This window comes from Musca autumnalis, unplaced genomic scaffold, assembly GCF_047663935.1.
Source record: "Musca autumnalis isolate F117 unplaced genomic scaffold, ASM4766393v1 scaffold_2, whole genome shotgun sequence".
NCBI lineage: Eukaryota > Metazoa > Arthropoda > Insecta > Diptera > Muscidae > Musca > Musca autumnalis.
The window spans coordinates 36,330,924-36,357,217 of record NW_027411755.1 but is presented as its reverse complement, the minus strand read 5'-3'; the positions used below and the strand labels follow the sequence as shown (position 1 = coordinate 36,357,217).

At 24.4% G+C, this 26,294-nt stretch overlaps 1 protein-coding gene and 1 long non-coding RNA gene across 2 annotated transcripts in view; one reads left to right on the top strand and one right to left on the bottom strand.

Annotated features, from left to right (window-relative positions):
- LOC141393918 (uncharacterized) overlaps positions 1–26,294 on the bottom strand; it is a 242,695-nt gene that overhangs the window by 42,334 nt on the left and 174,067 nt on the right. The gene's annotated exons all lie outside the window — the stretch shown is intronic.
- rau (RA domain-containing protein rau) overlaps positions 2,469–26,294 on the top strand; it is a 79,353-nt gene continuing 55,527 nt past the window's right edge. Inside the window, exons 1-2 of the mRNA XM_073967544.1 lie at positions 2,469–2,634; positions 6,972–8,111. The gene's annotated coding sequence lies outside the window, so the exon portion shown is untranslated. The remainder of the gene's footprint in view (positions 2,635–6,971; positions 8,112–26,294) is intronic.

The following is a 26,294-nucleotide window of genomic DNA, read 5'->3' as shown; positions in this document are numbered from 1 at the left end:
CCACGTTTGTGGGTATTTTGTTAGATGAAAAAATATTCTTTAAAAAATCCACGTTTGTGGGCCTTTTGTTTGATGAAAAAATATTCTTTAAAAAATCCACGTTTGTGGGCCTTTTGTTTGATGAAAAAATATTCTTTAAAAAATCCACGTTTGTGGGCCTTTTGTTTGATGAAAAAATATTCTTTAAAAAATCCACGTTTGTGGGCCTTTTGTTTGATGAAAAAATATTCTTTAAAAAATCCACGTTTGTGGGCCTTTTGTTTGATGAAAAAATATTCTTTAAAAAATCCACGTTTGCGGGCCTTTTGTTTGATGAAAAAATATTCTTTAAAAAATCCACGTTTGCGGGCCTTTTGTTTGATGAAAAAATATTCTTTAAAAAATCCACGTTTGTGGGCCTTTTGTTTAATGAAAAAATATTCTTTAAAAAATCCACGTTTGTGGTTCTTTTGTTAAATGAAAAATGTTCTTTAAAAAATCCACGTTTGCGGGCCTTTTGTTAAATGAAAAAATATTCTTTAAAAAATCCACGTTTGTGGTTCTTTTAATAAATGAAAAATGTTCTTTAAAAAATCCACGTTTGCGGGCCTTTTGTTTGATGAAAAAATATTCTTTAAAAAATCCACGTTTGTGGGCCTTTTGTTTAATGAAAAAATATTCTTTAAAAAATCCACGTTTGTGGTTCTTTTGTTAAATGAAAAATGTTCTTTAAAAAATCCACGTTTGCGGGCCTTTTGTTAAATGAAAAAATATTCTTTAAAAAATCCACGTTTGTGGTTCTTTTGTTAAATGAAAAATGTTCTTTAAAAAATCCACGTTTGCGGGCCTTTTGTTAAATGAAAAAATATTCTTTAAAAAATCCACGTTTGCGCGCCTTTTGTTTGATGAAAAAATATTCTTTAAAAAATCCACGTTTGTGGGCCTTTTGTTTGATGAAAAAATATTCTTTAAAAAATCCACGTTTGTGGGCCTTTTGTTTGATGAAAAAATATTCTGTAAAAAATCCACGTTTGTGGGCCTTTTGTTTGATGAAAAAATATTCTTTAAAAAATCCACGTTTGTGGGCCTTTTGTTTGATGAAAAAATATTCTTTAAAAAATCCACGTTTGTGGGCCTTTTGTTTGATGAAAAAATATTCTTTAAAAAATCCACGTTTGTGGATCTTTTGTTTGATGAAAAAATATTCTTTAAAAAATCCACGTTTGTGGGCCTTTTGTTTGATGAAAAAATATTCTTTAAAAAATCCACGTTTGTGGGCCTTTTGTTTGATGAAAAAATATTCTTTAAAAAATCCACGTTTGTGGGCCTTTTGTTTGAAGAAAAAATATTCTTTAAAAAATCCACGTTTGTGGGCCTTTTGTTTGATGAAAAAATATTCTTTAAAAAATCCACGTTTGTGGGCCTTTTGTTTGATGAAAAAATATTCTTTAAAAAATCCACGTTTGTGGGCCTTTTGTTTGGTGAAAAAATATTCTTTAAAAATCCTTTGCCCTTCTTGCTATTTCAATTCTTGCCTTCTTTCTAGAAGACTTCCCATAGATCCACATTAAGTCTGTATCTAAAATACCGTTATTAGCAAATATTTTATGTCTAACGATTTGTTGTGAGTTGGAGTAGAGCTTTACCATACACTTAAACGGTCAATGAACAGGAAAGCCTGGCTTGCTGACTGACTGTCTGTCTTTGTAATGGGCGGCAGGCAATACTATATTCAACGTCAGCATATGTTATGATTGCTAAAAATAATGACAATAATATGTGCGTTACATGGCCTCCGAGTGTGAGATACAATTTTTAAGAGATGGAAATTGAGAGAGGGGTTCTGAAAAAATAAAAAAACAAGTTATAAATTTTATTACTCATTTTTAGTAAAATAAAAAACCAAACAGAGAGCCGGAAAGAATGTGGTCTTGCAAGATTTTGAGAGTTTTTTTCTGGTATAGCAAAAAAAAGAGAATTGAGTAATTTAAACAACAGATGTTTAGTTTGAGTGTAAATGTTTGTTGTTATGTTTATTGTTGTAGTTCTGTTGCATTCCTTTGCTTTGTGAAAAAATGCCGGTGCTTGGTTCTTCCAATACAAACATCTGTTGTTAGTGTTCAGATACTATGTTGCTGAGTGAGTGGATTGGCTTTGCTTCGGGTAATGTTGAGATACTATGAGTATCTGTTGTTATGCTAATGTTGAGATACTCATACTAGTGTGCCTGTTGTTATGTCAATGTTCAGATACTGTAATGAGATACATTTCAAATTTTTGTTGTTGTTGGTATTGTTGAGATACATTGTGGCCAGAAATGATATGTTGCTAGTCTCTATTTTTTGAGTGTTTTTTGTTTGTTTTGAGTAATTTTTGTTGTTGTTTATCATGTAAGAAATGTTTGTGGATGGAGTTCGCTCTCTTTCTCAGTGTTTTTTTGTGATGATATCTAGCGGCTGGCTAAGGCCTTTGTATGGATCTGTTTTAGCATACTTGAAGTTAGTTACTTACTGATGGATTTACGAGACGGTTTATAATTTGCGGATAAAACGAAAAATTATCGTAGCCGTATAAAAATTACACCGAAAGAAAAACAAACAATTGTGTAAAATATGTTGTGTATAAAATACACATAAATCGATTATATTGGAAAATGTAAATAAAGTTTTATGCTTGCAAATGCAAATGATTTTATTTTAATGGAATATTAATTGTTACTATACAAAAATAGAGTGATAAAATAATAAAAAATTAACAAAAATTAAATGAAATAACAATAAAAAAGACTGTATAATAAAATAAAAAATTAAATAATATAAAAAACTGAGTGATAAATGATCAAAAAATTACAAAAATTAAATAATTTGATAACAATAGTTTTTTGTCAAAATAAAACATATGAATGAAAATGGAAAAATAACATACCAATACAACACTTTTTAACGTCTAAAAAATTGAAGTGTAAAGATACTTATTTGATACTGTTTAAAGTGAAAAGATAAATAAAAATCCAAAATTAAACAAAAAACATTGCAAAAAACTTTAAAATATTGAAAATAAAGAGTGGAATACAGAGTGTTTTTAGAAATGAAGAAAAATTTAACTTAGCAAAAATACATAATAATAAAAAATACATAAAAAATACATAAATAATGATCTTTGTATTACCAAAAAAGTCTTTAAACATGTTTAAATAAAATGCATGCCAAAAAAATGGATAATAAATATTGTTAAATAATAAAAATTCGAAAAAAATTCGAGAAAAGAGCTAAAAACTAATTGCTGAAAAAATAATAAAATAATTAAAACATTGAAATAAAATGAATGCACATTTGGAATGCATAAAAATAGTTTGTTAAAAAAATGAAATGAATATTATTATAAAAATTACGTTGATAACAAAAATAACTATTTAAGAAATAAAACAAAATACTAAACAATTAAAAAGTTTTCCAAATAAAAAATTAAAATATTCGAATAGAAAGACTGTACATTTAGAATACATAACAAGTGTATATCAAAAAAAAAATAGAAAATAATGAAATGTGAAAATAACTAAAATATTTGGCAAAAATAAATAACTAAAAAAATTAAGTATTAAAAAAACAAAAAAACTATTTTTATAAACAAAAACAAAGCCCCAAATTAAGAAATAAATTAAGAAACAATTTAAAAATGTTTAAAAGCATATAAAATATTCAATATAAAAGAATGTATGTTAGGAATACATACGTAAAAATATAAAAAAAACATTTGCATAAAATTATGTAAAGATTCGAAATTAAAAAAAAATGCAAAACCCGTTGATATATGTTTTCAAAATAAAATAACGTTAAATTGAATAAAATTAAATAACAACTAATAAATGTTTATAACAATAATAAACAAAAACTAAAGAACAAAATAATTTACAAAAATAAAAAAAAACTTGAAATATACAAAATATTTATTTTGAAATATATAAAATAGAAATGGCATATTATAAACAATAGAAAATAAAAAATAATATTATAATAAAATAAAAAAAGAACCAAAATTATAAAAGGACTGAGAAGACAATGCACTAATTTTTTATATTATAATATTTATAGAGTTTTTATTCATTTTTAAATCATAAATTGTCACAAAATGCTATCGAAAGAAATACATGTTAAACAGCATACACGGTGCTCTTGAATCAATTTTAAATGGAAGGTGCTTACATTTGGAAAGTTTTTGCGGATTCTGAAACTACAATGTTCATAGATGAGAAGAATAAAAAAAAAAACAAAAAAAATCACCGGAGCGCTTTTTCAATAAATCGCGATTCAAGTCGACATTTTTAGGGGTTGTTTAGGTTTTTGCGATTTTGCTTGGAAACTGCAAGTCCTATCAAAAAGGGAATAAAGAAAATGTTGTAGCTATCAAAATTCTCTACAAGATTGACCTTAATGATATTTTCGTAGGTTTTACAACTTTTGAGATATAGATGAATTCAAATTCAATTCAATTCTGTATCGTCTCCTTATAAAACAATGTCATGACTACAATTTCCCAACCTCAACTTATATGTATATCTAAAAATGGTACAACCTAGGAAAAAATACATAAGCCAGTCTTGTAGAGAATTTTCACAGCTATAAGATTTTCTCAGGCCCCATGCCGATAAGACTTGCCGTTTTCAAGCAAAATCGCGAAACCCTAACAAAAAAAAAACCTAAATATGTAAACTGAGCTTCTTTATCTCAAAAATGGTACAGCCTGAGAATAAATCATAAACGTCAATCCTGTAGAGAATTTTCACAGCTACAACATTTTCTTTAGCTTCATTTCAATTGGACTTGCGGTTTCCAAGCAAAATCGTGAAAACCTAAAAAAACACCTAAAAATGTGAATTTTGACCGCGATTTATTTAAAAATTCCTACAGCGATTTTTTTCTTGTTTTTGGATTTTTCTCATCTATGTATGAACATTGCTGTTTCAGAATTCACAAAAACTTCCCCTGTGTAAGCGGTTTTCATTACAAGTTAGTTAAGGTGCACCCTTCATGACATTGTTTTATAAGGGGGCGATAGTGTCAGTGCACTGTCCCAATTTGAACTTCAATATCTCAAAAATGGTAAAACCTACGAAAATACCGTAAAGGTCAATCTTGTAGAGAATTTTGATAGCTACAACATTTTCTCTATTCCCATTTTGATAGGACTTGCAGTTTCCAAGCAAAATCGCAAAAACCTAAACAACCCCTAAAAATGTCAACTTGAATCGCGATTTATTTAAAAAGCGCTCCGACTATTTTTTTTTTGTTTTTTTATTTTTCTCATCTATGAACATTGTAGTTTCAGAATCCGCAAAAACTTCCCAGGTGTAAGCACCTTCCATTTAAATTTGATTCAAGAGCACCGTGCATATACTCTGTTCCAGAATCTACAGAATCTAAAACTTTTTTTAATTTTTAGAGCTTGTTTTTATATAAATTTAAACATATTTTGATTCGGAATTAAATTTTTTATATTTTTTGAAAAATATTTTATTCTGTTTGTTTCCAATCGATCGAATTAGATTTCAATTGGTCCTAGAAAAACCCTACATTTTATTAAAATTTTTAATATTTGAAGATGTCAACTCAAGTTAATGAGAATTACAAGCTTTAGTAAATTAGATTTGCATACAATAAATAGCAACCTAAACATCTCTTTGGAGTTGTTTTATCAGAAATTGATAAGCATGCTCTTGAGTGAAAGCCCTTAGTTATTAAAATAGTTCTCTAGGGTTTAAGAGAGCAAAGAGAGGAATTGAAATTATTTTAAGAGAAACGTATGGGTGCTTTTTGTTCTCTTTATTGTTGCAAATGTCGGCAGATTTTGGGATATATGGCGATCGACACTTTGGTATGGCCTTTTCTACAACTTATCTCCAAGATTTTTGTTCCAAATTGCCAAATTTTATGATAAAATCCACGTTAAGTTTACGGAATTTGTATTTAAGTTTGAAAGCACTACAATATTTTCGGTCATGATTTTTAGGATACCTGCACATAGTTATCTGAACAAAATGTAAGATGAAATATATTGAAGATTGATTGATTTTTGTCATACTTATACAGATTTTCTGTGCCAAAATAATTCTATGCTATTTAATTAAGCTTTAGTATTTTTGGTTTACCTGCATTATTTTAGGCTGTAAATTGTCTTTAGCTGCCAAATAAAATGTTTCTGCCATTGGAAAAACAAGCAAATTTAGGTCAAATATATTGAAGATTTGTGAGAGGTACTATTTTTGTAATAAAGAAATTACAAATTAATTCTCCACCTTAGTCTGTCTGCACAGATTTTTCAAAATTTATTGAATGTGTAGGTAAGCGAAAAAGTACTGTATAATTTGTGAAAAAAAAAATAAAAAATATACTTGGCCATAATTTAGCGATACAACATTTGAAATATTTTTTTAATTTCAAAATTTTTCTTATTGCCGTTTTTGCTTATTTTAATGCATTGATGATTTTAATAAGAAGTTTTGATACGATCTTGTGATCATTTTCTTCAGGTAGAAGAACACAAACCACCAAAATTAGACAATAAATAAATCATCTGAGACGATACCCTTGGAGGTGGCTTGACATGAACCATACCTGTTTGTCTTATTCTTTAATAAATTTAGATTTAAAAATTAATAAAAAAAACGTCCGAATATCCTAAATTAATTTTTTTTATTAAAATTCTTCTTAATTAATTTTTTATATATATATTTTTCTAATGGCCTGTTTCTCCAAGACGATTCGAATTCAAATTCGTTCGATTTACTACCAAATTCATGTTGTTGTAGGAAATGTTTGATTGAAAATAAAACAATTCAAATATTTTTCAAAAATACCAGAAGTTTGGTAGTCGTTCGAACGAATTCGTATTCGAATCGTCTTAGTGAAACAGGCAATAAATTTTTGATTTTAAAATGAATAAAAACCAACATCTCTAAATAATCCAAATTAATTTTTTATCAAAATTTCTTACAGAATTGTAAAAAAAAAATATCTTAAAAATATCGTTTCTTACAAAATATATAAAAAATTACTTTTTAAATAAATTTGCAAAACAACAACATCTGCCTGACTGTCAATAACATCATCATCATCTCCGCTGACAATCAACCTCAACGACAACAATTACAACAACAGCAACAACTACGTCACGCATGACTAAAATCCCCCCATCAAATTGTCAATTGACGTTTTATGCTGCAAGCCAATTACAAAAAAAAAAAACATCTTCGAAACATTGACAGCAAATTGACGAACGGAAAACTTAAACTTAAGAGAAACAACAACAAATTGCAGTAAACGAAGAACTAAATGAAAAAACAAAATCAAAGCCAATAACACACCTGGGTAATGGACTTGCAACAAGACAAATCGTTTGAGCATGCGTGTCTTCTTAAATGAAAGAAAAAACGTTAAAGCACTGCGTAACCCAAGTGGAAATACTATGCAATAAAAAACTTGTTTTACAAGCAACAGCAACAGCAACAACAAAACTTTAAAACCGTGAAAAATCAATAACATTCCAAAGTAGTGAAAAAAGTAACAAAACACACAAGAAAATTTATATCCAAAGAAGTTAAACAATTTTGCAACAGAAACGGCCTTGTTTTTTCTTGCGTTAATAAACAAAAGAGAAAAACAACGAACGAAAAAATTATTAAAACAAATACCAGAAAAAGTATATATTATTACATGAATTTTTGTGTAATAAAATGTTGTAGTTAATTAATAACCAAAAACAGAAACAAAAACATGTGTTTCCACAAAATACACGCAGATATGTATATAAGCCTAGCAACACCATTATCATCAGCATAGGGTGTAATTAAAACTAATGTTCAAACAATTCAACGGCTCTTAAATCATCATCATCACCATCATGAACAACGTGCAAAAACCAAGAGTTTAAAACAAACAAAACACAAAAGTTACAAAACCACAAAACAGAAAAACTGTTACAAAAAGTTATATAAACAGGATTTCGCATAATTGGATTACTTTCATTTTAAGAGAAAATATTGAAAACAGACATATTACAACGCATATCCCCTAGCAGAAAATATTTTTCCAATATTTTTTTTTCAACATCGAAAAAACTCGAGAAATTTTTACAAGGTAAGTTGATATTTTTATTTTTAGTAAATAACTGCTTAATTAGTTTCCAAATGTTATGTTTTGTATACAAATAAAATTTATTTTAATTTTAAATCATCTTTTGAACTTGACTTTTTCAAATTTCCGTTTCTATGGCTTTTTGGTACACCTGTATGTGCCTAATATGAAGTTAATGATGGCTAGCATTTGTTGTTGTTCTGCTTTTTGTTATAACAGTTCCCATCATTTGTTGTAAGCTTGAAACAAAACACAAATGCAGTTAAGCTCATTTAGTTCATTTAGAAAACTTATGCGTGTTATAGACCCAATCATGGAAAACAGTTACCAATGTGAAGACAGCTTCATTTAAATATTTTTTTATAAACCTATTGATTTTTGGAACATGTAGAGATTGAACGAACATTTTATTTAACAATTTAGAGAAGACCAAAAGGTTGACTTTTTTAGAAGACTTAAAAACTCTTCAATTTGAAGAGTAAAGGGCCTCTTGATTACTTGATTTTCTATGAGATGATCACCTGATCTTCTTATAGAAGATCACTTGATCTTCTGTAAGAAGATTACTACATCTTCTATAAGAAGATTACTACATCCTCTATAAGAAGATTACTACATCATCTATGATGTAGTTGATTTTCTATAAGAAGATCAGGTGATCTTCTATAAGAAGTTCAGGTGATTTTCTATGAGAAGTTCAGTTGAACTTATATGCGAAGATCAACCGATCTTCTATGAGGAGAGCACTTGATCTTCTATGAGAATATCAATTCATCTTTTATGAGAAAATCACACGATCTTCTAGGAGAAGATCACCTGATCTTCCAGGAGAAGATCACTTGGTCTTCTAAGAGAAGATCACTTAATTTTCTCTGAGAATATCAATTGATCCTGTAAGATAAGATCACAAAAACGTCTTTGAGAATTCCACTTGATCTATGAGAAGATCACTCCATCTTCTATGAGAAGATCACTTGATTTTCGATGAGAAGGTCGCTTGATCTTCTTTAAAATGAGCACTTGATCTTCTATAGGAATATCACTTGATCTTGTATTTAAAAAAAAGATCCCTTGCTCTTTGTATTTTATAAGAAGATCCCATAGCCTTCTACGAGAAGACCAACCGATATTTTATTTTGAAGACCAACCTACCTTCCATGAGAAAATATTTGTTTTTCTTATAGGAATCTATTGATCTTATCATAGGAGATCAGGTGATATTCTCACGGAATATCAAGTGATCTTCGCATAGAAGATCAAGTGATCTTCGAATAGAAGATCAAGTAATATTCTCTTAGAAGATCAAGTGATCTTCTCATAGAAGATCAAGTAATATTCTCTTAGAAGATCAAGTGATCTTCTCATAGAAGATCAAGTTATCTTCTCATAGAAGATCAAGTAATCTTCTCATAGAAGATCAAGTGATCTTCTTATAGAAGTTCAAGTGATATTTTTATAGAAGATCAAGTGATCTTTTTATAGTAGATCATGTGAGAAGATAACATAGAAGATCAAGTAATCTTCTCATAGAAGACCAAATGATCTTCTCATAGAAGACCAAAAGATCTTCTCATAGAAGACTAATTGATTTTCTCATAGAAGATCAAGTGATCTTCTCAAAGAATATCAAGTGATCTTCGCATAGAAGATCAAGTAATATTCTCTTAGAAGATCAAGTGATCTTCTCATAGAAGATCAAGTAATATTCTATTAGAAGATCAAGTGATCTTCTCATAGAAGCCCAAGTGATCTTCTCATAGATGATTAGGTGATCTTCTTATAGAAGATCAAGTGACCTTCCTATAGAAGATCAAGTGATCTTCTTATAGAAGATCAGGTGATTTTCTTATAGAAGATCGAGGTGATCTTCTTATAGAAGATCAGGTGATCTTCTCATAAAAGATCAGATGATCTTCTCATACAAGATCAGATGGTCTTCTCATACAAGATCAGGCGATCTTCTTATAGAAGATCAGGTGATCTTCTTATAGAAGACCAAGTGATATTCTCATAGAAGATTAAGTGATCATCTCATAGAATATCAGGTGATCTTCTTATAGAAGATCAGGTGATCTTCTTATAAGAGATCAGGTGATCTTCTTATAAGAGATCAGGTAATCTTCTTATAGAAGATCCAGTGATCTTCTCATAGAAGATCAGGTGATAGTCTTACAGAAGATCAGGCGATATTCTTACAGAAGATCAGGTGATCTTCTTATAGAAGATCAGGTGATCTTCTCATAAAAGATCAGATGATCTTCTCATACAAGATCAGATGGTCTTCTCATACAAGATCAGGCGATCTTCTTATAGAAGATCAGGTGATCTTCTTATAGAAGACCAAGTGATCTTCTCATAGAAGATTAAGTGATCATCTCATAGAATATCAGGTGATCTTCTTATAGAAGATCAGGTGATCTTCTTATAAGAGATCAGGTAATCTTCTTATAGAAGATCCAGTGATCTTCTCATAGAAGATCAGGTGATCTTCTCATAAAAGATCAGATGATCTTCTCATACAAGATCAGATGGTCTTCTCATACAAGATCAGGCGATCTATTTATAGAAGATCAGGTGATCTTCTTATAGAATACCAAGTGATCTTCTCATAGAAGATTAAGTGATCATCTCATAGAATATCAGGTGATCTTCTTATAGAAGATCAGGTGATCTTCTTATAGAAGATCAGGTAATCTTCTCATAGAAGATCAGGTGATCTTCCTATAGAAGATCAGGTGATCTTCCTATAGAAGATCAGGTGATCTTTTTATATTTTTTAAAAACTACGGTGCAAATTATTATTTTAAGAATCCACAATTATTGAAAATATTTTTCTTTTAAAAAAAATTTAGGATTATTAAAAAAATCCATATTTGTTGAAAAAATTATTGAGAAAATATTTTTTAAAAATCCACGATTATTGAAATGTTTGTTTAAAAAATGACGATTATTGAAAAATATTGTTAAAAAATTCACAGTTATTGAAAAAATATTGAAAATGATTTTTTTATAAATCCACGATTAATTAAAGTAATAATTTTTTAAAAAATCCATGATTATAAAAAAATAGTTTAAAAAAATATCATTAAAAAATCCATGATTAATAAAAAATTATTTTTAAAAATAAGAAGATTTTTTTTTAATCCACGATTTTTTTATATCCACTATCTTTAAAAAAAAATCCACCATTATTGAAAAAACATTTTTTAAAAATATTTTTTTTTAAATATATTTTTTAAAAAATAAAAAAAATATTTTTTTTAAATATATTTTTTAAAAAATAAAAAAAAAAAATTTTAAATATATTTTTTAAAAAATAAAAAAAAATGTTTAAAAATCTAAATTTTAAAAATATTTTTAAAAAAATCCACGATTATTGAAAAAATATTTTTTAAAAAATCCACGATTATTGAAAAAATATTTTTTAAAAAATCCACGATTATTAAAAAAATATTTTTTAAAAAATCCAGGATTATTGAAAAAGTAATTTTAAAAAAATCCACGATTATTGAAAAAATATTTTTAAAAAAATCCAAATTTTGTTTTTTTAAATGCGCGATTATTGTAGAAATATTTTTTTTAAAAAATCCAGTTTTGTTGAAAAAATATTTTTTAAAAAATCTAGTTTTGTTGAAAAATTATTTTATAAAAAATCCACGTTTGTTGAAAAGTATTTTTTAAAAAATCTACTTTTGTTGAAAAAATATTTTTTAAAAAATCCACGATTATTAAAAAATATTCACGATTATTGAAAAAAATATTTTTTAAAAAATCCAAGATTTTTGAAATAAATATTTTTTAAAAACTCCAAGATTTTTGAAATAAATATTTTTTAAAAAATCCAAGATTTTTGAAATAAATATTTTTGAAAAAAAAAAACGTTTGTTGAAAAAATATTTTTTTTTAAACAATTCACGTTTGTTGAAGAAATATTTTTTAAAAAATCCACGTTTGTTGAAAAAATATTTTTTTTAAACAATTCACGTTTGTTAAAAAAATATTTTTTAAAAAATCCACGTTTGTTGAAAAAATATTTTTTAAAAAATCCAGTTTTGTTGAAAAATTATTTTATAAAAAATCCACGTTTGTTGAAAAGTATTTTTTAAAAAATCTACTTTTGTTGAAAAAATATTTTTTAAAAAATCCACGATTATTAAAAAATATTCACGATTATTGAAAAAAATATTTTTTAAAAAATCCAAGATTTTTGAAATAAATATTTTTTAAAAACTCCAAGATTTTTGAAATAAATATTTATTAAAAAATCCAAGATTTTTGAAATAAATATTTTTGAAAAAAAAAACGTTTGTTGAAAAAATATTTTTTTTTAAACAATTCACGTTTGTTGAAGAAATATTTTTTAAAAAATCCACGTTTGTTGAAAAAATATTTTTTTTAAACAATTCACGTTTGTTAAAAAAATATTTTTTAAAAAATCCACGTTTGTTGAAAAAATATTTTTTAAAAAATCCACGTTTGTTGAAAAAATATTTTTTAAAAAATCCACGTTTGTTGAAAAAATATTTTTTAAAAAATCCACGTTTGTTGAAAAAATATTTTTTTAAAAAATCCACGTTTGCTGAAAAAATATTTTTTAAAAAATCCACGTTTGTTGAAAAAATATTTTTTTAAAAAATCCACGTTTGCTGAAAAAATATTTTTTAAAAAATCCACGTTTGTTGAAAAAATATTTTAAAAAAATGAAAGTTTGTTGAATAAATATATTTTAAAAAATCCACATTTTTGAAAATAATATTTTTCTTAAATCCACATTTTTTAAAAAAAAAATATTTTTTATATAATCCAAGTTTGTTGAAAAAATATATTTTTTTTTGAAAAAATCCGCTAATATTAATTTTTTTTCATTTTACGATTATTGAAAAGTTATTTTTTTAATAAATGCACGATTATTGTAAAAATATTTCATTGTAAAAATATTTTTCAAAAAATTATTTTTCATTGAATTTTTTTATTGAAGATCAAGTTATCTTCTCATAGAATATCTATTATAGTTTCATTAAAACAAAATTTCCTCCCCCTGCTCCACCAATATTTCAATGTAAGAAAAAAAATCATACATATTCCACCTGCTTAAAATGTTCCCATGCACTTGCAAAACACATGTCTCAGCTTCCAATGAGAATATTTCGAAATCTAATCAATTTTTATGCACATGAAACATATGTTGCAACTAGATAATAATTTTCGAATATTTTCTAAGGAATGTTTTGTTTTCCTGCTGCTACTGCAGAATATTAAATTCATTTCCTAACACATCTCAACTCCTTAAACGCCCAGAAACAGATGCTTATGCTTCCCATGTATGTACATGGGCACTTGAACATATTTCATATGAAATGTGTGTTGTGTGTGTTTTCTTCAGCGAATACAAAAGAAGCTGTGATCTTGAAAATCTTGCACAAAAGACAAAGACATCACGACGGACTCTTTGGTATTGTCCTGATGATCATGTTTGGAGAGCTACCCCGATTTAAAACAGCCAGCAAAACAGTAGTCAGATTCATTTGCAATAAAAACTGCATTCAATCACTACAAGTGTGGGAATTTTTCATATTTATTCCCTTTTTAAAAAGTGCACTTGAAATGCCACTCACTTGCTGTTGCTCTTCAACTCCCTCCCTGTCTACCTTCCTTTCTCTTTTTCGAAAAACATAAAAACCTGCACAAAACACATTGGATTAGCTGGAATGTTGACGGGGTTGGTTTTTGTCGTCTGTCGTTGTTGTTATGGATTGGATGGGTACATCAGGCAGATCATCTTTTGGTTGTGAGAAGGGGAACCTGTAGCCAGGCGCAGCACCAGCCGCATCATATGTTGCCCAAGAACAAATCAAACAAAACATGTGCAGCAGGTAGTAAAAGTCGTCCACAGAATCTTCTTTTTTCAGAACTGTAATGTGGTTTGTCTTTTTTTGTGAAATGGAAAAAGTAAATCTCAACATGTTTGTGATTTAGAGGCGAAAGTAATGTTCTTTGATGAAAATGGAAAATTAAAACAAGATTATGATTTTATTTCCATATTGACTAGGCGAGAGAATAGAAAATATTTCCGGTTCTTGTTGTTAAGGGAAAAATAGAAATGGTCAGCGAAAAATAAACACAGGGTGGAGATTTTTCAAACATCTGCCTTTTTTGAGATTTGGAACATGTGAGGAAAATATGTTATATTGATTTCAAGAATTAGAAAACTCATGGAGAAATAGTTCTACAAAGAGAAGACTGGAAAGCCTTGTTATGGAAAACCGAAAAAATGACTAAAATAGGAATGACATGTCTTCTAAAAATGACTGTCTTTTTAGCTTTCCTTTTCTTTAGTTGCATCACCTGCAATTGTTTCTCTCTCCCACAAAACCTTAAAAACGTGTGAATTGCAATGCTGCAATCCTTTGCAGAATTTGCTTTCCCCTGGGAACCAAAAAGGCCAAGAAGCCAAAGTTGAAAACTTTTATCCCTTAAATTGCATTTTTCAATGTAATTAATACTCTGTTTGGCACACATACTACCACACATAAATATCTGCAAGTAATTGGCAATTTAATCTCCCCTCAAACGGCTAAACGGAAGTTTGTAATCCTTGGCATTTAAACTTGATTTTATTGCAAAGACATTTTGTTGCCAATTGTCATATTTTTTTCTTGTTCTGTTTCTTCAGCTTCTTGTATGGCATGCAAATTTTCTACATGATTTCATTTCTTTTTTTTTTTGCTTAGCTTTTTTTTAATTTGGCATTGCATTAAATTTCTGTACATTTTATGGCAATAATTTTTTAGGTTTCTTTTTTAACCTCTTCTTCTTCTCCTTTTAATTTCCTCTGAGTTTTTAAGGATTGGAAGAAAAAACTCATTAACTACAGTTCTTTTTTTTTAAATTACTCTACATGCAAGTTTAATTGAGCTTGTAGTTTGTCCGTTGTCAAGAAAATGAGAAGGAAAAAAACCAAAGTGGGCATAGTGTGGGAATATCCTGATTCCTGGGCGAAATCTGTTTTTCAACTACTTTGGGCTATAAACTGTAACACTTTGGGTAAAGAGAGGATAAAGTGGAGGAAAAAGAGGGATAAAGGGGAAATAGTTTTGCTTAACACGTTGGTGTTTTCATTAGCTTCGAGTTTTTTTCTCTTTGTTTTTATTTTACCAAGTGTCCTTCATTGTGTCACTCAGACACTGAAGAATTACCATGTAGCCAGCCCATCATAGGCCAGGGAACTGCAACTGTAACTGACAAACTGTCAGATTTTTCCAGTGATTTTTTTTTTGTTCTGTTTTCATTTTATACACTCCATGCTTTTTTGTTTTTGCTCGATTCGATGTTGTTGTCCAGCAATTTGTCTGAATGCCAGCGTGTTATATGCACAGCTTCATTTTATACATAAATGATTGCTGCATGCAGCTAAGTGGCCTGGCATCAAAAGCATCATTCATTTTTCAATTCAGTTTTGACATAGTGTCATGATGTCAAATAATAACAAATTAAATGAAAAATTGTTAATTAAGTTTGAAATAATAAAAGGAAATATTTTCATGGAATTGATGTTTTATACAAAAAAAAAATATTTCACTTTTTCCATTTAAAATTTTAATTAAATTAAAAAGATATAGAAAAATAGAATGAAGAAATAGAGTTATTGGAATTTTATATTTATTAAAATAAAAAAATTAAACAATAAATAAAATAACAAAAAAAAAATAGTAACTAAAATAAATACTTATATTTAATTTAAAAAAAATCTTTATTGAAAAATATATTTTTAAAAATATTCTATATTGAAAAAATATGTTTTTTAATATTCTAAAATAAAAAAAATGTTCTATTAAAAATAATATTCCGTATTAAAAAATATTTTTTATAAATACAAAAAAACGCTTTTTAAAAAAATCTTTATTAAAAATATTATTTTACATTTTTTTCTAAATATTCTTTATTAAAAAAATATTCTTTATTTTAAAAACATTTCATTAAAAATCCACTATTATTTTATAAAAAAATATTCTTTATTTTAAAAACATTTCATTAAAAATCCACTATTATTTTATAAAAAATCCACGATTATTTTAAAAATATTTTATAAAAAATCCACGATTATTTTAAAAATATTTTATAAAAAATCCACGATTATTTTAAAAATACTTCATTAAAAATCCACGATTATTTAAAAAAAAATTATAAAAAATCCACGATTATTTTAAAAGCATCTCATTAAAAATCCACTATTATTGTAAAAATATTATGTAAAAAAATCCACGGTTATTGTAAAAATATTATGTAAAAAAATCCACGGTTATTGTAAAAACATTTTATTAAAAATCCGCGATTATTTTAAGATATTTTATAAAAAATCCACAATTATTTTTAAAATATTTTATAAAATATCCACGATTACTTTTAAAAATCATTCATTATTATTTTTAGAATATTTAAAAAATGCACAATTTTTTCTAAATGTTTTCAAAAAATCCGCGATTATTTATAAATTTAAAAAAAAACACTTTTATTTCTAAGCTATTAAAATCCAGATTTATTTTTAAAATGTTTTTAAAAATATCCACGATTATTTTTAAAATGTTTTTAAAAATATCCACGATTATTTTTAAAATTCTTTAAAAAAATCCACGATTATTTAAAAAAAATATTTTTTTTAATCCATATCATTTTAAAAACATTTTTTTTAAATCCACGATTATTTTTAAAATTTAAAAAAAAACGACGATTATTCTAAAAATATTTTTTTTTAAATCCAAGATAATTTAAAATATATTTTTTTAAATCCACGATTATTTTAAAAATATTTTTTTAAATCCACGATTATTTTAAAAATATTTTTTTTTAAATCCAAGATTATTTTAAAAATATTTTTTTTTAAATCCACGATTATTTTAAAAATATTTTTTCAAAAATCCACGATTATTTTTCAAATACATTTTTAAAAATCCACGATATTTTTTGAAATACATTTTTAAAAATCCACGATTATTTTTGATATAATTTTTACCACAACAGACTATTCTTTAAAAATTTTTTTTAAATCCACGATTATTTTTGAAATATTTTTTACAAAATCTACGATTGTTGAAAAGTATTTTTTAAAAAATCCACGATTGTTGAAAAATATTTTTTAAAAAATCCACGATTGTTGAAAAAATATATTTTTAAAAAATCCACGATTGTTGAAAAAATATTTTTTAAAAAATCCACGATATTATTTCTTCCCAAAATTCCAAGATTATTGAAAAAAAAATTAAATTCCAAGATTATTGAAAACTTTTTTTTTTTTTTAAATCCACGATTAATCAACAAATCTTTTTTTAAAAAGATTATTCTTTATATATTATGCTTTAAATATTTTTTTTAAATCCACGATTATTCTTTAAATATTTTAAAATATTAAAATATTTTTTAAAACATCTACGATTTTTTTAACTTTAAAAAAAATACATTATTGAAGAAATACGTTTTAAAAAATTCACGACTATTGAAAAATATTTTTAAAAAAACCATGATTAGTAAAAATATTTTTTAAAAATTCACGATTATTGAAAAGTATTTTTTCAAAAACCTATGATTGCTGAAAAAATATTTTTTAAAAATTCCACTTTTATTGAATAATATATTTTTTAAATTCCAAGATTATTGAAAGAATATTTTTTTAAATTCCAAGATTATTGAAAAGCTATTTTTAAAAAAATGCGCGATTATTCAAAAATATTTTTTAAAAAAGATTATTCATATAATAAATCCAGGAATATTCTTTAATTATTTTTTAAAAAATCCAAGAATATTTTAAAAATATTTTTTAAAGAATCCACAAAAAATTTTAAAATATTTTTTAAAACAACCACGATTATTTTTAAAATATTTCTTTTCAAATATAAAAAATTTATTACTGAAAAAAAACTTTTTAAAAAATTCAAGATTAATGAAAAATAATCTTAATAAAATCCACGATAAGTAAAGAAATATTTCTTAAAACTCACGATTATTGACATTTTTAAATCCACGATTATTGAAAGAAAAAAAAATTTAAAATCCACGATTGTTGAAAAAAATATTTTTTTAAAAAATCCACGATTATTGAAAGTTTTTTTATTTTCAATTCCAAGATTATCAAAAAAATATTTTTTTTTAAATTCCAAGATTATTGAAAAACTACTTTTTTTAAAGATCCACGATTATTCAAAAAATATTTGTTAAAAAAGATTATTCTTTAAATATTTTTCAAAAAATCCATGAATATTTTACAAATATTTTTTAAATAATCCACAATAATTTTTAAAATATTTTTTAAAACATCTACGATTATTTTTAAAATATTTTTTAAAAAACCTACGTTTTTTTAAATACTATAAAAATAATTGTTATTGAAGAAATACTTTTTAATTTTTTTTTTTTTTTAAATCCACGATTAGTAAAAAAAAATTTTTAAAAATTCACGATTATTAAAAAAATATTTTTTAAAAAATCAACGATTATTGAAAAAAATATTTTTTTTTTAAAATTCCACGATTATTGAAAAGTATTTTTACAAAAATCTACGATTGTTTAAAAAATATTTTTTACAAATTCACGATTGTTGAAAAAATATTTTTTACAAATTCACGATTATTAAAAAAACATTTTTTAAAAAATCCACGATTATTGAAAAAATATTTTTTTAAAATTCCACGATTATTGAAAAGTATTTTTTCAAAAATTTACGATTGTTCAAAAAATATTTTTTAAAAAACCCACGATTATTGAAAAAGTATTTTTTTTTAATTCCAAGATTATTGAAAAAATATTTTTTTAAATTCCAAGATTATTAAAAAGCTATTTTAAAAAAATATCCGCCATTCTTCAAAAAAATTTTTTAACTAAAATTATTCTTTAGTTTTTTTTTAATCTACGATTATTTTTTAAATATTTTTTAAAAAATATTTTTTAAAAATTTTTGCGATTTTTTTAACGGGTCTTGCAAAAATGTTATTGAAGAAATACTTTTTAAAAAAATCACGATTATTGAAAAAATACTTTTTAAAAAATTCACTATTATTGAAAAAAATATTTTTTAATAATCCACGATTACTGACAAAAATATTTTTTAAAATTCCACGATTATTGAAAAGTATTTTTTTCAAAAAGTTACGATTATTAAAAAATATTTTTTTCAAAAAGTTACGATTATTAAAAAATATTTTTCTAAAAATCCACGATATTTGATTTTTTTTTTTTAAATTCCAAGATTATTAAAAAACTATTTTTAAAAACAAAACCTACTATTATTCAAAAAACATTTTTTTTAAAAAAATTACGATTTTTGAAAAATATTTTTTTTAAAAATCACGATTATTGAAAAAAATATATTTTCAAAAAATCACGATTATTGAAAAAAATATATTTTCAAAAAATCCACGATTATTGAAAAAATATTTAAAAAAAATCCACGATTATTTTGAATATATTTAACAAAATAACACGTTTTTTTGTTTGAAACAAAAAATCTACGATTACTGCAAAAATATATTTTTAAAAAATCCATGGTTATTGACAACAAACATTAAAAAACAAGATTATTGAAAAAAATATTTCTAAAAAAATCCACGATATTATTAGATATCACAAAAAAAACATTGTTCCACAACATCCCATACGGGACAAGGGAGACTTCTCTCATATCAATGAGTGCACCCCGTTTCATATTAGCTCAATGATACGGGTCCTACTGTTTATCGCCGAGTCCGAACGGCGTGCCTTAAGACACCACTTGTAGAGAAGTTTTTCAAAGCTGATATACTCAGGAAATGTCGCCAACATTACTGAGGGGTATTTTGCCACCGTTGAAAAATGTTTGATGTTGCCTGGCCGGGGAATCGAACCACTGACCTTCTGCGTGCAAGGCGGGTTTGCATACCATTGCACCACGGTGGCATAGATATCATTTAACAAAATTAAAAAAGTTCGTCGTGTGGAGTAAAGAGCTTTTCAATGGTAAATGGAATTTTTCGTAATAAGTAACCAGGATTTTGGCATGATTTTTGTTCTTCAGTTTGTATTTTAACGCAATTTGGGCGACAATTTATGGTAAATATTTTTCTTGTATTAATATTTCTGGTTTTTTATAGGAGGAATCCTGATGCCATTTCGAATATACATGAGCTTTTAATTGTATTTGTTAATTGACAGTCATAGGAAACCTTGTGTAGTTTGTATTTAATTTACCCACCTTGGGCGCCACTTATAAACAAATGTTTTATTTATTTTTCCTTACGAATGAACGCATATTATATTTGTTTAAACAAGACCGAATTTGAAATTGAGGAATTTTGAATTTTATATGTTAATTGACAGTCAAAGGAAGCCTTGTGTATTTTGTATTTCTTTTAATTTACCCCACCTTGGGCGCCACTTTATAAGCAATGTTTTATTTTTGTTTTTCCTTAGGAATGACGGCAAATTCTAGTTTTATTTTTTTAACTTGGCCGAATTTAAAATTTATTCCACAACATTGATTTGTTAATTGGTCCATCGACAAAACATTTCTCATACATATCTCAAAAACCAAGCAAGTAGCTTCCATCGTATAACCAGTTTCATAGCATTTATGAATGAATTCCGATGAATGAAATTAGTCACGAAAAAAATTGGAATTCCAGGAGAAGCCAATAAATATGTGCTTAATTCAGAAGTAAAATATTCAATGCGATGACAAGTGTATGCAAATTTCCTGTGAATATTGTGGCTTTGATTTGAATGAATTCCAATGAATTTGAAATTTAATTTGAAGAAAAACCACAAGTATTAATTTTGAATAATATTAAACTGTTAACATTTGACAAGAAATGATTTTGTATAAAATTTCTTGGCAGGTACATTGCTTCAATTTGGGGCTCGAATATGATAGTTCTCAAATTAAGAATAAAACGTTTCCCCTAAAAGCATGCAGAAGATTTCATATTTCGTAAAAACTCATTTAAAAATGATTTCAAAATTGAAGTACAGATGGCGTGTTAACCCTCTGTACAATGTTAAGATAATTACGTAAATTTTCAATTTGTACTTTGTATTCCAATAGTTTTAAAAAATTATTTTAAAATTGAAGTATAGATGGCGTTATAATAATTTCGTAATTTTTTGCACTTATGCCTTATTCATTTGACTTAATATTCTTCAATAGATAAGTTTATGTTCTATGAGGATTTAAAAATAAGCTAATTTACTAAGAAATGATTTTTAGCTACTCTACCAAAAATTCTTCCCAAAAACTGTCTGTAATAGTAATGGTCATCACTTATAGAGCGAGCAATAACTTCTAAGTTGGAGTAAATGTTTCTTCGACTTCTTTGCCTTCTTCGTGTTGTTTAAAACGGTGTAATAATTTCTTAAGTCATTAGGGATTTTTGTTAATTAATTTATATAATTTTTTTTTTGGTTTCTACATTTACTCATAGTGGGTTTTTGGTTTTATGTCAAAGTCACTTAACTATAGCTAGGCAAAATCATATTGGTGATCATTTGCTAAGCTTTAAACAGATGACTGGTTAACGTGAGATTTTTTTCTTTTTACCTTCTTCATCTAGTTATAATGAGCTGTGATTATATTATCTTTTGTTTGGCTTCTAATGCGTGTTGCGACCATAAAAAACGGCAAACATAAATCCATCATAAAATTAAATTGAAGGGCTCATCTGTCCAGAGTGTCTTATTAAAATGCCAAAAAAGCAGGTGATGATGGAATGGGTCAGTCGCTGTTTGTGACCTTGTCGTTATGTAGAAGTTTTTAAAGTTTTTATGAGTTTTAAAGTACAGAGAATACAAATAATTGCTAAGGACATTTGGGGTGTTTGGAAAATAAATAATAAAAATAAAACAAAGTTGTTAGCGAGTTCTCAAATGGATGACAGATAGTGGCATGATAAATGGAATTATTATATAGGCTATAATTTTTTAGGAAAATTTATGTATATAATAAAAAAAAAAAAACGAAACAAAAAAAAATATATTTTTTATTCTGCTTCAACATCTTAATTTTTTCATAGAAAATTTTTGCACAGAGTGAAATTTTTATTTCTTTTATTCATAATTTCTGTCAAATATCTGACTATTTCACTTTTTTCCTGAGTAAGGATATTTTTCTGCTTTATTAAATTTCAAAAAAAACTCTTTTAGAATTTTATTTTTGGTTTTTGTCGATTATTTGACAATTTTTAATGTATTGTGTTTGTGTTATCTTCTTCTGTGCAATTAACACACCCACTATTCAAAGGAAATTTTGAGATAATTTTTTTTATCAAATAAAAGAAACAAAACAAACTCATATGCATTGAGATAAACTCAAAAAATTTTCTTCTGCAATGGGGAAAAAGAATTCGTGATATTATACCAAATGTAGTTACCATATCTGATTTTGTGTGTCTATTACACAAAAACAAAGTGGGCGTGAAAACTAAACCCAGAAAAATTATACAAGGACACTGGACAAAAAGATGGTTAATTTGATAATTGGTTTAGGAAAGGACATGAGATAGACATTATGATAAGAAATAAGGAGAAAAAAATTGTGGGAGAATATACTACGAAAGTTTCTTTTTATTGGTTTTAATTTAAAACTTTAAAGGGTATAGTATGGATTTAAAAAATATTTTTCAATAATCTTGAATTCTTTAAACATATTTTTTCAACAATCTTGGATTTTTTAAAAAATATATTTTAATAATCGTTGATTATTTAAAAAATATTTGTTTAATAAAATTGGTTTTTTTTTCAATAATTGTGGATTTTTTAAAAAATATTTTTTCAATAGTCGTGGATTTTTTTAAAAATATTTTTTCAATAATCGTGGATTTTTAAAAAATATTTTTTCAATAATCGTGGATTTTTTAAAAAATATTTTTTCAATAATCGTGGAGTTTTAAAAAATATTTTTTCAATAATCGTGAATTTTTAAAAAATATTTTTTCAATAATCGTGAATTTTTAAAAAATATTTTTTCAATAATCGTGAATTTTTAAAAAATATTTTTTCAATAATTTTTTTTAATAATCGTGGGTTTTTAAAAATTTTTTTTTTTTAATAATCGTGGATTAAAAAAAAAAAAATTTTAATAATCGTGGATTTTTTTAAAACACTTTTTTAATAATCCTGGATTTTTTTAAAATATTATTTCAATAACCGTGGATCTTTTAAAAAAATATTTTTTCAATAATAGTGGATTTTTAAAAAAAATATTATTTCAATAACCGTCGATTTTTTTAAAAATAATTTCTCAATAATCGTGGATTTTTTAAAAAAATATTTTTTCAATAATCGTGGTTTTTTAAGAAATATTTTTTCAATAATCGCGGATTTTTGAAAAAATATTTTTTCAATAATCGCGGATTTGTTAAAAAATATTTTTTCAATAATCGTGTTTTTTTAAGAAATATTTTTTCAATAATCGCGGATTTTTGAAAAAATATTTTTCCAATAATCGTGGATTTTTTAAAAAATATTTTTTCAATAATCGTGGATTTTTTAAAAAATATTTTTTCAATAATCGTGGATTTTTTAAAAAATATTTTTTCAATAATCGTGGATTTTTTAAAAAATATTTTTTTAATAATCGTGGATTTTTTAAAAAATGTTTTTTCAATAATCGTGGTTTTTTAAGAAATATTTTTTTAATAATCGTGGTTTTTTAAGAAATATTTTTTCAATAATCGCGGATTTTTAAAAAAATATTTTTTCAATAATCGCGGATTTTTTAAAAAATATTTTTTCAATAATCGTGGATTTTCTAAAAAATATTTTTTCAATAATCGTGGATTTTTTAAAAAAATATTTTTTCAATAATCGTGGATTTTTTAAAAAAAAATATTTTTTCAATAATCATGGTTTTTTAAGAAATATTTTTTCAATAATCGTGGATTTTTTAAAAAATATTTTTTCAATAATCGTGGATTTTTTAATAAATATTTTTTCAATAATCGTGGATTTTTTAATAAATATTTTTTCAATAATCGTGGATTTTTTAATAAATATTTTTCAATAATCGTGGATTTTTTAATAAATATTTTTTCAATAATCGTGGATTTTTTTAATAAATATTTTTTCAATATTCGTGGATTTTTTTAATAAATATTTTTTCAATAATCGTGGATTTTTTAATAAATATTTTTTCAATAATCGTGGATTTTTTAATAAATATTTTTTCAATAATCGTGGATTTTTTAAAAAATATTTTTTTCAAAAATCATGGATTTTTTAAAAAATATTTTTTTCAAAAATCATGGATTTTTTAAAAAATATTTTTTTCAAAAATCATGGATTTTTTAAAAAATTTTTTTTTAAAAATTTTTTTTTTAATTTTGGACTTTTTTAAAAATACTTTTTCAATAATCGAGGATTTTTTTAAAAATATTTTTTTTCAATAATCGTGAATTTTTAAAAAAATATTGTTTCAATAATCTTGGATTTTTTAAAAAATATTTTTTCAATAATCGTGGATTTTTTAAAAAAAATATTTTTTCAATAATCGTGGATTTTTTAAAAAATAATTTTTCAATAATCGTGAATTTTTAAAAAAATATTTTTTCAATAATCGTGGATTTTTAAAACAGCATTTTTTCAATAATCTTGGATTTTTTAAAAACTATTTTTCAATAATCGTGGATTTTTTAACAAATATATTTTCAATAATCGTGGATTTTTTTAAAATTTTTTTTCAATAATCGTGGATTTTTTAAATTTTTTTTTCAATAATCGTGGATTTTTTAAAAAATATTTTTCAATAATCGTGGATTTTTTAAAAAATATTTTTTCAATAATCGTGGATTTTTTAAAAAATATTTTTTCAACAATCGTGTATTTTTTAAAAAATATTTTTTCAACAATCGTGGATTTTTTAAAAAATATTTTTTCAACAATCGTGGATTTTTTAAAAAATATTTTTTCAAAAATCGTGGATTTTTTAAAAAATATTTTTTTCAATAATCGTGGATTTTTTAAAAAATATTTTTTCAATAATCGTGGATTTTTTAAAAAATATTTTTTCAATAATCGTGGATTTTTTAAAAAATATTTTTTCAATAATCGTGGATTTTTTAAAAAATATTTTTTCAATAATCGTGGATTTTTTAAAAAATATTTTGTCAATAATCGTGGATTTTTTAAAAAATATTTTTTCAATAATCGTGGTTTTTTAAGAAATATTTTTTCAATAATCGTGGATTTTTTAAAAAATATTTTTTCAATAATCGTGGTTTTTTAAGAAATATTTTTTCAATAATCGTGGATTTTTTAAAAAATATATTTTCAATAATCGTGGATTTTTTAAAAAATATTTTTTCGATAATCGTGGATTTTTTAAAAAATATTTTTTCAATAATCGTGGATTTTTTAAAAAATATTTTTTCAACAGTCGTGGATTTTTTAAAAAATATTTTTTCAATAACCGTGGATTTTTTAAAAAATATTTTTTCAACAATCGTGGATTTTTTAAAAAAATATTTTTTCAATAATCGTGGATTTTTTAAAAAATATTTTTTCAACAATCGTGGATTTTTTAAAAAATATTTTTTCAACAATCGTGGATTTTTTAAAAAATATTTTTTCAACAATCGTGGATTTTTTAAAAAATATTTTTTCAAAAATCGTGGATTTTTTAAAAAATATTTTTTTCAATAATCGTGGATTTTTTAAAAAATATTTTTTCAATAATCGTGGATTTTTTAAAAAATATTTTTTCAATAATCGTGGATTTTTTAAAAAATATTTTTTCAATAATCGTGGATTTTTTAAAAAATATTTTTTCAATAATCGTGGATTTTTTAAAAAATATTTTTTCAATAATCGTAATAAACGATGATAAACGATTATTGAAAAATCTTTTTTAAATGTTTTTTTTCAATAATAATAAATAAATATTTTTTCAATAATCGTGGATTTTTTAATAAATAGTTTTGCAATAATCGTAATAAACGATAATAAACGATTATTGAAAAATCTTTTTTAAATGTTTTTTTTTTCAATAATCGTGGATTTTTTAAAAAATATTTTTTCAAAATTCGTGTCTTTTAAAAAATATTTTTCAATAATCGTGGATTTTTTAAAAAATATTTTTTCTATAATCGTGGATTTTTTAAAAAAATATTTTTTCTATAGTCGTCAATTTTTTAAAAAATATTTTTTTTAAAAAATTTTTTTTAAATTTTTTTT